Below are 9,015 nucleotides of genomic sequence, written 5' to 3' on the forward strand. Positions count from 1 at the left end.
AGAAATGCCTCTGCCTGCAACACCCTTCTATGACTGTCTGGTGGACTCTTCAGCTTTTAACCTTAAGCTAAAATGTGACTCGACCTGTCAAGGCTTCTGTGACCGTTCCGAAGAAAATTATTATTCCCTCTGAAGCTCGTACATGCCTGTACTAAAGCACCTCTTACTCTATATTACCTTTATTTATTTTAAAGTCCAGTCTCCCCAATAGATTTAACCATGCTTTAATGTTATTATCACTAATTTTAATAAAAGGAAAAGTAATCATCATAGCTGGCAGAAGACAGACATTAAAATAAAATACATTACACAGAAACAAATGACCTTAAAAGCCCAGTCAGGGGAGGGAGGGTGGGAACTGGGCATGGTTATTTTGACCTGTTTAGGCCCTGGTTACTCATTTGTCTCCCCGAGCTTGAGGTCACTTCTTCCTTTCCTGGAATCTCAGCTTTGCTGTTCGCAGGAAGCCCAAGCTACATCTGGGTCCTCATTTGGAGACAGCGTTGTTACACCCTCCGATCACCCAGCCTAGCCTCCAGAGCATCCATGTCTGGATTCTGGTACTTGGGTTTCCTTCTTGTTTCGGGGACCCAGAGTCTACTTGGTAGACAACTTTGATGAACTTGCTGCCTTACTCCAGGGGCTGGGCCTTATTCCGGTTAATCAGCCTCCTGGTTGAGTCCCAGGTAGTGCCTTCGTGATCCTGCTACCTTTGGGGAGCCCCACCTGACAGCACCTGCTCACCTAGATCTCTGGATGTGCTTGTCTGATGCAGTAAAGACGCTACAGCTAGTACGTCAGCTCTGGTTGGGATAACAAACATCTGGTTAAACTTATGGTAGACCGTCATCAACGTCTATGATCCATCTAGTTTTTACAGGGGGCTAGACAGGTAGCTAAGCTGAACAGAGACATGATGGGGACTCCAGTCCTTCATCCTTAAAGTCTTTGATGCCAGCACTAATGTCTGAAATCTTTCTAGGAACACAGTGTTATTTATGATATACTGTCTTAGAGGCGGGGGCAGAGGATCCAAGAGACAACACACCACCAAGAAAACATAAGGAGATGCTTGAAAGTGTTCAATATTATAACTTTTAGCAAGATGAGCTTTGCACTCTAATTTAAGGGAAATAGAATAATACTGGGAAGACAAAATTTCAATATGGAAGAGAGCTTACCTATAAAGCCAAAAGAACTCTGTTTTGATGTTCGTCGAGCAGGTATCTGCGTAAATTCGGACAAGCCATATGACATACTGGGGATCAATTTTCTCATCTGTAAAACAGAGAGAATTCACTAGAGTTCAGTGATGGCAGCATAACTCTTTCTTTTCTAATTATTTCCTTAGTGTTGTTGTCAAATTGCAGTAATGAGATGAATCTAGTTGGAAAATTGAGAACAGTAAAAATTTTAAGAATAGTATTTCCTACATTCCATAAAGGATAAAGGCACATTATTAGTAAAAATTAACTTAAAATCAGCAAAGATTTGAGCCCACATATTACATGTAAAATTATCTTATGCCTTCTTTTATATTTTTAGGTTTTTTCATTTGTAGTTCCAAATTACGCTATTAGGCATATATGCAACGGTTAGAAGGAATAATGAACTTTTAGAAGATCTGTTCCCTAAGGTTTTATGTTCCAGATATTTTTGCAGCTATGAAATGGTTGGGCTCCACTTTGGACTACTTTTCTGTGATTTTTAAAAATAGAATGTTATTTTTGAATAAGGACAATACATGTATCAGACTTTTAAAGAAAAACATGAATATGGAAACTGAGAATGTGTCATTGACTTGATTTAAAATAGGCCATATTCTGTAGCCCTGAGGAACTCAGAAGTATGTCAAAGGGCAAGGGGAAAAAGGCCATCCAGAAAAAAGTGAGGACAATGTCTCCGGGTGTGATTTGGGAGGAAGCAAGAATGACATTTGCAGAATTTGGCAAGATAACTAGGGGAAAGAGCAGAAGCTGGAATAGCTGCTCCCAAGTTTTAGGGGAGTCAGGAATCAAAACCCTGAGGAAATCTGGATGAAAGGAAATTCCACTTTGGCATCCCTGGGAACGCTGAAGTGTGTATAGTCTTGCCTGTTAACATTACTGAAAGGATGCCGATCCCTTCCTTTGGCTAAACCAGGAAAGAGAAGGAAACACATTTTATGAAACTCAGATGCATTATGCAAAGCAAATTTTTTAAAACAGTATTTTACATTAGATGTTTTCCCTAAGCCAGAACTCCTTTCTTTGGGGACTTAAGAAATAATTAGAAACATTCTAAGGAACGTAAGTATATTCCAGGGCATCTCTTGGAGCAACAACACACACTTTAAAAATATAAGCTTCGAAGGTTGTTTGAAAAAGCACAGGATTCAATGCCTATGTGAAATTAACAACCTCCCCAAACGTTTTACCAAAACATTAAGTGATTTCTCCAGGGCAGGGAAAGGAGGTAAGAGAAATCCTTGGGGAAAAAGGAAATCAACTCATGTCAGAGTAATTCACGATTCTTCACACATGTACATGATGGTTAATCCACTCAGAAATAATCCAGGGATTGACTTTATTTGCATTAGATGAAACTGTTGCTACTTAGTTTTTCATTTACCAATATCTGACAGTAGTAGCAATTTTTAATAGGGTTGTTCAAAGTTTTTCTGCATTTGTATTCATTGATGTGTCTTTGAAGAATGACTGGTGCCTTTATGTAGGCAAACAATTATTCTTGGTAGAATGCTTGCTCTGTGCAATACTAATGATCAGGAGGCAGTTTCGTGCTGTGCAACCATGGGAGGGTAAAGAAAGGGCACATGGTCCCAGTGGTGCACCCTGAGGTGTGGGGATCACAATGTTAGGGAACACAATCTACAGTTTTCTGAATTTTAAATCAGATTTTATGCTAGACTTTTCTCTCTGTCTATTTCCACCTTAAAAGAACTCCTACACTATTTAAAAACATCTTTGATTATTATCATATCTTTATTGCAATATTACACTTTGTTTGAGGTAACTAGTTCCCTGACTGATAAATCCGCTTATGCAACACGGTCTTTAGTCTGTGGATGGCAATCTTTAATATTTTTACACTAAAGGGAATAAGCATTTCAAAAGAATTAAAATCACAGTAAGTCCTTTTTATTCCAGAAATATACGACATTTCAAACCTGCTTCCTATACTTACTAACAAAGAAAATTACCTCCACTGGGAACTGTAAGGGCAAATTCTCAATCACCGGAAGGCACAAAGGGGAAAACCATACTTTGTAAGGTCTTGATTGGTCTTGAGAGAATAGTTATGACCAAAGTATAGTCACTGTAATTTTCCTGCCTCATTATTTGAAAAGCTGATGAAAATACACGATAAAAGGATGGGTATTCCATCTCTTTCTTACCGGAGCTTGAAAAGGTCAAACCATCAAGAGAAGTTTCTTCAACGTCTTACACTTTTTTAAAGTAGGAGACCATGAATATTATTGTTTGTGCATAGTGCTACTTATTTCTTATTTCTTCATCCAATTCATTTGCCTTCCCTAAGCCAGGACTTTGACGATCATGGTTAGACAGCCAGATACTCAGCCCATCAGCAAATATGTGTTGAGTGACTACTGAGCACCATGAGCTAGACCTGGCTTTTGGCTCTTGTAGTCTGTTGTCTTCTCACCTTGTGCCCATGTGGACTATCTCAGATGACAAGTCCCACTGAAAGAAAGCCCTATCTTAAGCTAGTTCCATCGAGAAGACTAGGTAATATCATTCACTAGTGGTGGGAGTTTAAAGAGCATAACCTCTTTGTAGGTCAGTTCAATAATATGTATCAGCATTTAAAAAGTATATATCCATTGGCCGTGCAGCTCTATCTCTAGGCATTGATTCTACAGAAATATTAACATAAATAGACAAAGATATATATGTACAAGAATGGTTAGTAAAATTTTTTTTACAATGAAAAGTGAAAGTATTAGTTAAAATACGGCTCACATGTAGACGGAATACTTGGCAGCAATTTAAAAAAACGAGATGTATTTATATTCATCACCATGAAGAGGTGTCCATGATCTATTAGTAAGTAAAGATGAAAGTTGTGGAGGACCATGTGTGTACAAAGTCTTGACATATCACCCAATGTCTTTGGTAAATATTCATATTCATATTCTATGTGTTTGCAGATGCCTCGACTGAAACAACATATACTGAATTATTAAAAGTAATGATCTGCAGAGTGGAAAGATTACATTCTCCTCTATATCTCTATTGTTTGAATTTTTATGTTAAACACATATTAATTTTAAAAAAAATTGAAATATTTCCATTTGGGGAGGAAAATTTTCTCCAGTGAGAGGAAAAGAGTATTAACGTGGTATCATGTTAATGATATCATGTTCTCAAGAAAAAACAATTCTTGTTTTGAATCATGGAGATCAAGAAAACTTATTTTCAATTTCATGGATTTCTATGTTCTCACAACTGAATTTTTACTCTAGAATCATTGCTTGCAGAAAACTCAACCTTATGAGAGATCTAAACCAAATATGACTGAAAGTAAGGCTAGTGTGCGTAAGAGAAAATTCTCTGATTCTTCTCACTCCGGGTTTGTCTTCTGGCACCTAATGACTATTATACTGCTCCTACTATTACTCCCCCTCCGGCTCCTCCTGTCAGTGCTAGCTGTCACATGTCAAGTTAAGTGTCTGCTAGGCAGCACGTGCAAATATATGCTGGGCAACATATAAACTATCTGATATTTAACATTACTAATTTAAACAATAGTATCAAATACAGCTTTCGAATTTTACAGATGAGAAAGCTGAGTTGAAATTAACTAGCTTGCCAACAATCACAAGCTAGTGAATAGTGGGAACAGAATTTCCATGTCTTAACCCCACAACTTAGGCATCTTTCTTTCACATAACTCTATGTATTAAGGAAACCACAAAAATGTCTCAAGGATGTTAGTTAAAATTGAATAAAAAAATTTTAAATAACGACAAAATTTTAAAGAATGATTATATCTTCACAGTATAAAAATCATCAAGAATCTTGTAGCAGGGGAAGTAACATTTAGATTTGGAGAATCTTGGCAAACCACCGAATAAGCGTAGGGATGCACATTTCACCCAGTGAGACAGGACTTTTGCCAGGAGGGAAGTTAACTCCCAGATGGCAAATGTAGTTGCCAGATGCCTGATGTTTGTGCTTTCTTACTCGATCAGAGTTCACTGGAGGAACGTCCCACAGCAAAGTGCCTCCCAGAAAGAATTGTCAGTGCTTCCTTGTAGTCAGAATCGACCTTGGATGGGCTGCTCCTGTTCTATCTCTTTATCAGCATCACGTCACAGTTAGTGCCTCTTGTGGCACCTGCTTTATCTGGTGTTTTCACTCTAGTGCGTGTTTCTCCTTTTACTTCCCATCTCAGGCTACCCACACGTTCATCCTAATTGTGAGCATTCCACCTAAGCACTCTCTCTCCCCCTTCCTCCCTTCGCCCTCTTTTCTTTATTCTTTTCTCTCTTTTTCTATTCCTCCCCCCAACCTCTTTTTCCTTCTTCTCTCTCCTAAATATTATTTTCCAAATGCTGATTATGAACCAAAAACAATGCCTACTGCTGGCACATCTGTCCTCTTCTGGAAGCTCACAGTCCCCACATGCCTTCCCTGCTTGTTTTACTCATTCTTGTGCCAAAGCATCAAACACAGAGACTAGTACTCACTAGATATTTAATGAACACATAGCTGCATATCTTCTTTGCATTTAGCTCTATTTATGCCATTTAAATCATGCAATATGTGTACAATTTAAAAAGCATATAGAACGCAACTAGGTTGAGATTGGTAAAAGCGAGGATGTGAATGGAAGTTTGGAAGAGACAGGGCGTGTTCATCCCTTGTGGATTGAAAAGGTTTCTTGCATAGCAGTTGACATACTACTGCAACTTCAGGGGGCTAGACTGGTTCTTCTGTCCCATGGTATCCAACACCTGAACATTTTCCCTTGGCTCGATTACAGTTTGGGGAAGTTAATAAAGATCTTTTGAAAAGTTGTAAACACTTCTAGTAAAATGACATCGCCTTTCATTTGTGCTGTAATGTGATCTAAATCAATCTGATTGATTTCCTCCTAATTCTGCAATGAACTAGACAGAACTACCAAGTCATACAGAACTCTAAGGCTGGGTATCCAAGGATGAATAAGATACAAACCCTACCCACAAAGATCTCACAGCCAGAAGAGAACAAACTTGGGTGTGTTTATGTGTATTTCTGTCTGCCTCCCTGGACGTTTCCTGGGTGATGTCTCTTCTGATATCACAATGGGTTCATCTGTTCATTCCTTTCTGGTGTTCTTAGTCAATATGTTCACTTTTGCCTACAGTCAATTCTTCATAATGATGCTTGCTTTACTTGGTTAAAAAAAAAGTAGGACACACTCTACATTCAGAAAGTGCTTTGCCAGCTCTTTAATTGGTTCCTAGTTTAACCTACTTACTACACGATGGATGAAGAATCTCTTCTATGAGTAAGAGAGCAAGTGAAGAAGTTACACAACACACTTGAAGCCACAAGTCTGTAATTAGCCACCACATTTTTAACTGATCCCTAGCCTATTGGCTTACTTAGTCTTTCCCAAACCATCACCATTTTGAAGTCAGAGAGCCAATGCTCAGTCACTGTGAACATGTGTTCGGTGAGCGGTACACAAACTAACATAAGGTTACCTTCACGTTGTCTCTCTCTCTTTTTTTAATTGAAGTCTAGTCAGTTACAATGTGTCAATTTCTGGTGTGCAGCACAGTGTCCCAGTCATGCATATACATACATATATTCCTTTCCATAATCTTTTTCATTACAGGTTGTCTCTTAAACCTAGGAAATGGAAAACAACTCTCGTATGAAATGTTCCCAGGAGTCCGTGGGGGGAGAGAATCAAGTAAAACATGCCTAAATTTCCTACCAGAATTTCATCTTAAAACTCTAACAAACCCCAAAACACTGGGACTGATGATGGAACTTTGCTTCAGTTAAAGGAGAGCCTTGGCTTGAGCTCTCCCTTGACCTATCACACACATGCAGTGAAAACACTCCCTCATCATGGCTTTGTCTCTGCTGCTTATTATCCAGCAGTTGGTCATGTTTCCTCTTCAACTTAAAAACTGTAGAAAAAAATACTCCTATTTCCTCCAAAAGAAATAAACTCAGACAAAGGTCAGAGTCATGTGTTCCATGGAACCTGCTCGCTGTAGAGCAAAGGGCGAGGCAACTGGCTTGAACCGGAGAGCACCTGGCCCCTGAGCCAGCACTGAGAGTCCGGGGCCATGTCCCCCATCTCCATGTTTTCAAAGCAAGGCAAGACCCTTGTCATTGAAGACCCTTTCCCACAGCTTTGGTGAAAGAGGCTTTGTATGTGCATTTAAATGCTGTATTTGAGTATTTGTGAACAAAACCTTAGTCCCCTCTGTGGGAATTCTTTTCCAGAACAAAGGCAGATTTTCTCCCTTGTTTATGGAGACCAGGCTGCTCCAGAAGAAAGGAGCTTCCTACACCCTTCCTATATAACTTCCAGTTCCATCCATTGCTTTTCCATCATCTTGTCACCATACTTTTGCCCAGTCCCTCGCTATCTCTTATCTCTTGCCTTGTAAGCAAATTTACATCTACTTACTCTACCCTTTATAATCACCCTTCTGTTGTAAAACACAGATTTGAGCCCCTGGCTTCATTGTTTAAAACTACACACACACACACACACACACACACACACACACATACATTAAGCATGATTATGTACCCTAAATCCATACCTCATTCTTCATATTAATTAATGCATGAATCCAGCAAATACTTGGTGAATGAGTAAGGCACTCGGAACTTTAAGTCATGGATGGTATAGAGCTCAGGATGCAGAAGGGAGGTTAGGAGTGAGGGGGAATTGAGGATGGGATGAAGGTATCGCTTATCTTTTGCGCATTATATGCTAATGAAAGATGCTAAAAGTGAAAAAAAATTAGGAGAGCTGCAAATGTCTTTTGTGCAAAAAAATTCCCATTATTAAGATGATTGTCAAAACACAGCATTTTAAAAGGCTTTATATTGTATTTTACTTTGGTTCCATGCTAGTAGTTAGAATAGGAAGTTGGATTGTTAAGGAGAGGTGGAAATCATGTGTTATTTATTATTATATTCCTCACCACACTTAGCACAGTGCCTTGGACGTAGCAGGTTTGCGAGAAAAAAAAAAAGATTTTGTGAAAATTATTTGCCGATGTGAGCTTAATACAATGAAACTGGGTTTGAAAATGTAAATAGTATAATTTCCACTAGTTTTCAAAAAAGGATGATCTCTAAAGTTTTGGTTAAATCTGAGTTCTTATCATTTAAACAAGGAGAAAATATTTCTCAAAGGGTGTTGAACTCAGGATTGTACAACACAGAATTGTTTTTAGTGTGAGTCTCTATATCACATACACATTATTCACATGGCAGTCCACACCGATGCGGTGGTGAAAGAGGATGGTTATTTGAGGAGGGGACAATTCTGCCTTATTTATGCAGCAGGAGTAAGTCTTTGGAACTGAGATGAGGATAAATTATGGAGGGACTAGGCAGTTGCTCATGTTCCCAGTTAGAAAGCAGGGCAGACGCATAGAATATGACATGTGGGCTTCTGCTTTCTGGACAGCTTGTTGTCTAGAAAGATTTCTCTACCTCACACGATACATACATAACTTAGCGAGCTCGAGCACAGAAAGAATATCAGCATTCCACAGGCTGGCCCACCTGTTTGGAACATAAATTTAGCTGCTTTTGAAGACAATGTCTCTTCAAGTAAGGAATCCTGTCGAGCCTATTCTGTTAACATGAAATTCCTTCCTGTAGATTCGACTACCCTTTCACCTCTTAATCCTTTCATTGCCAAGATCCTTTACTATAAGTTACTACTATTTTTGTTTATATGAAGTCAATAAAGGAGCCAGTGGCTGTTTCCAGAAAATCTCAGCTCTGCCATTCCTCCAGCAAT

This window comes from Vicugna pacos, chromosome 29 (assembly GCF_048564905.1).
Source record: "Vicugna pacos chromosome 29, VicPac4, whole genome shotgun sequence".
NCBI lineage: Eukaryota > Metazoa > Chordata > Mammalia > Artiodactyla > Camelidae > Vicugna > Vicugna pacos.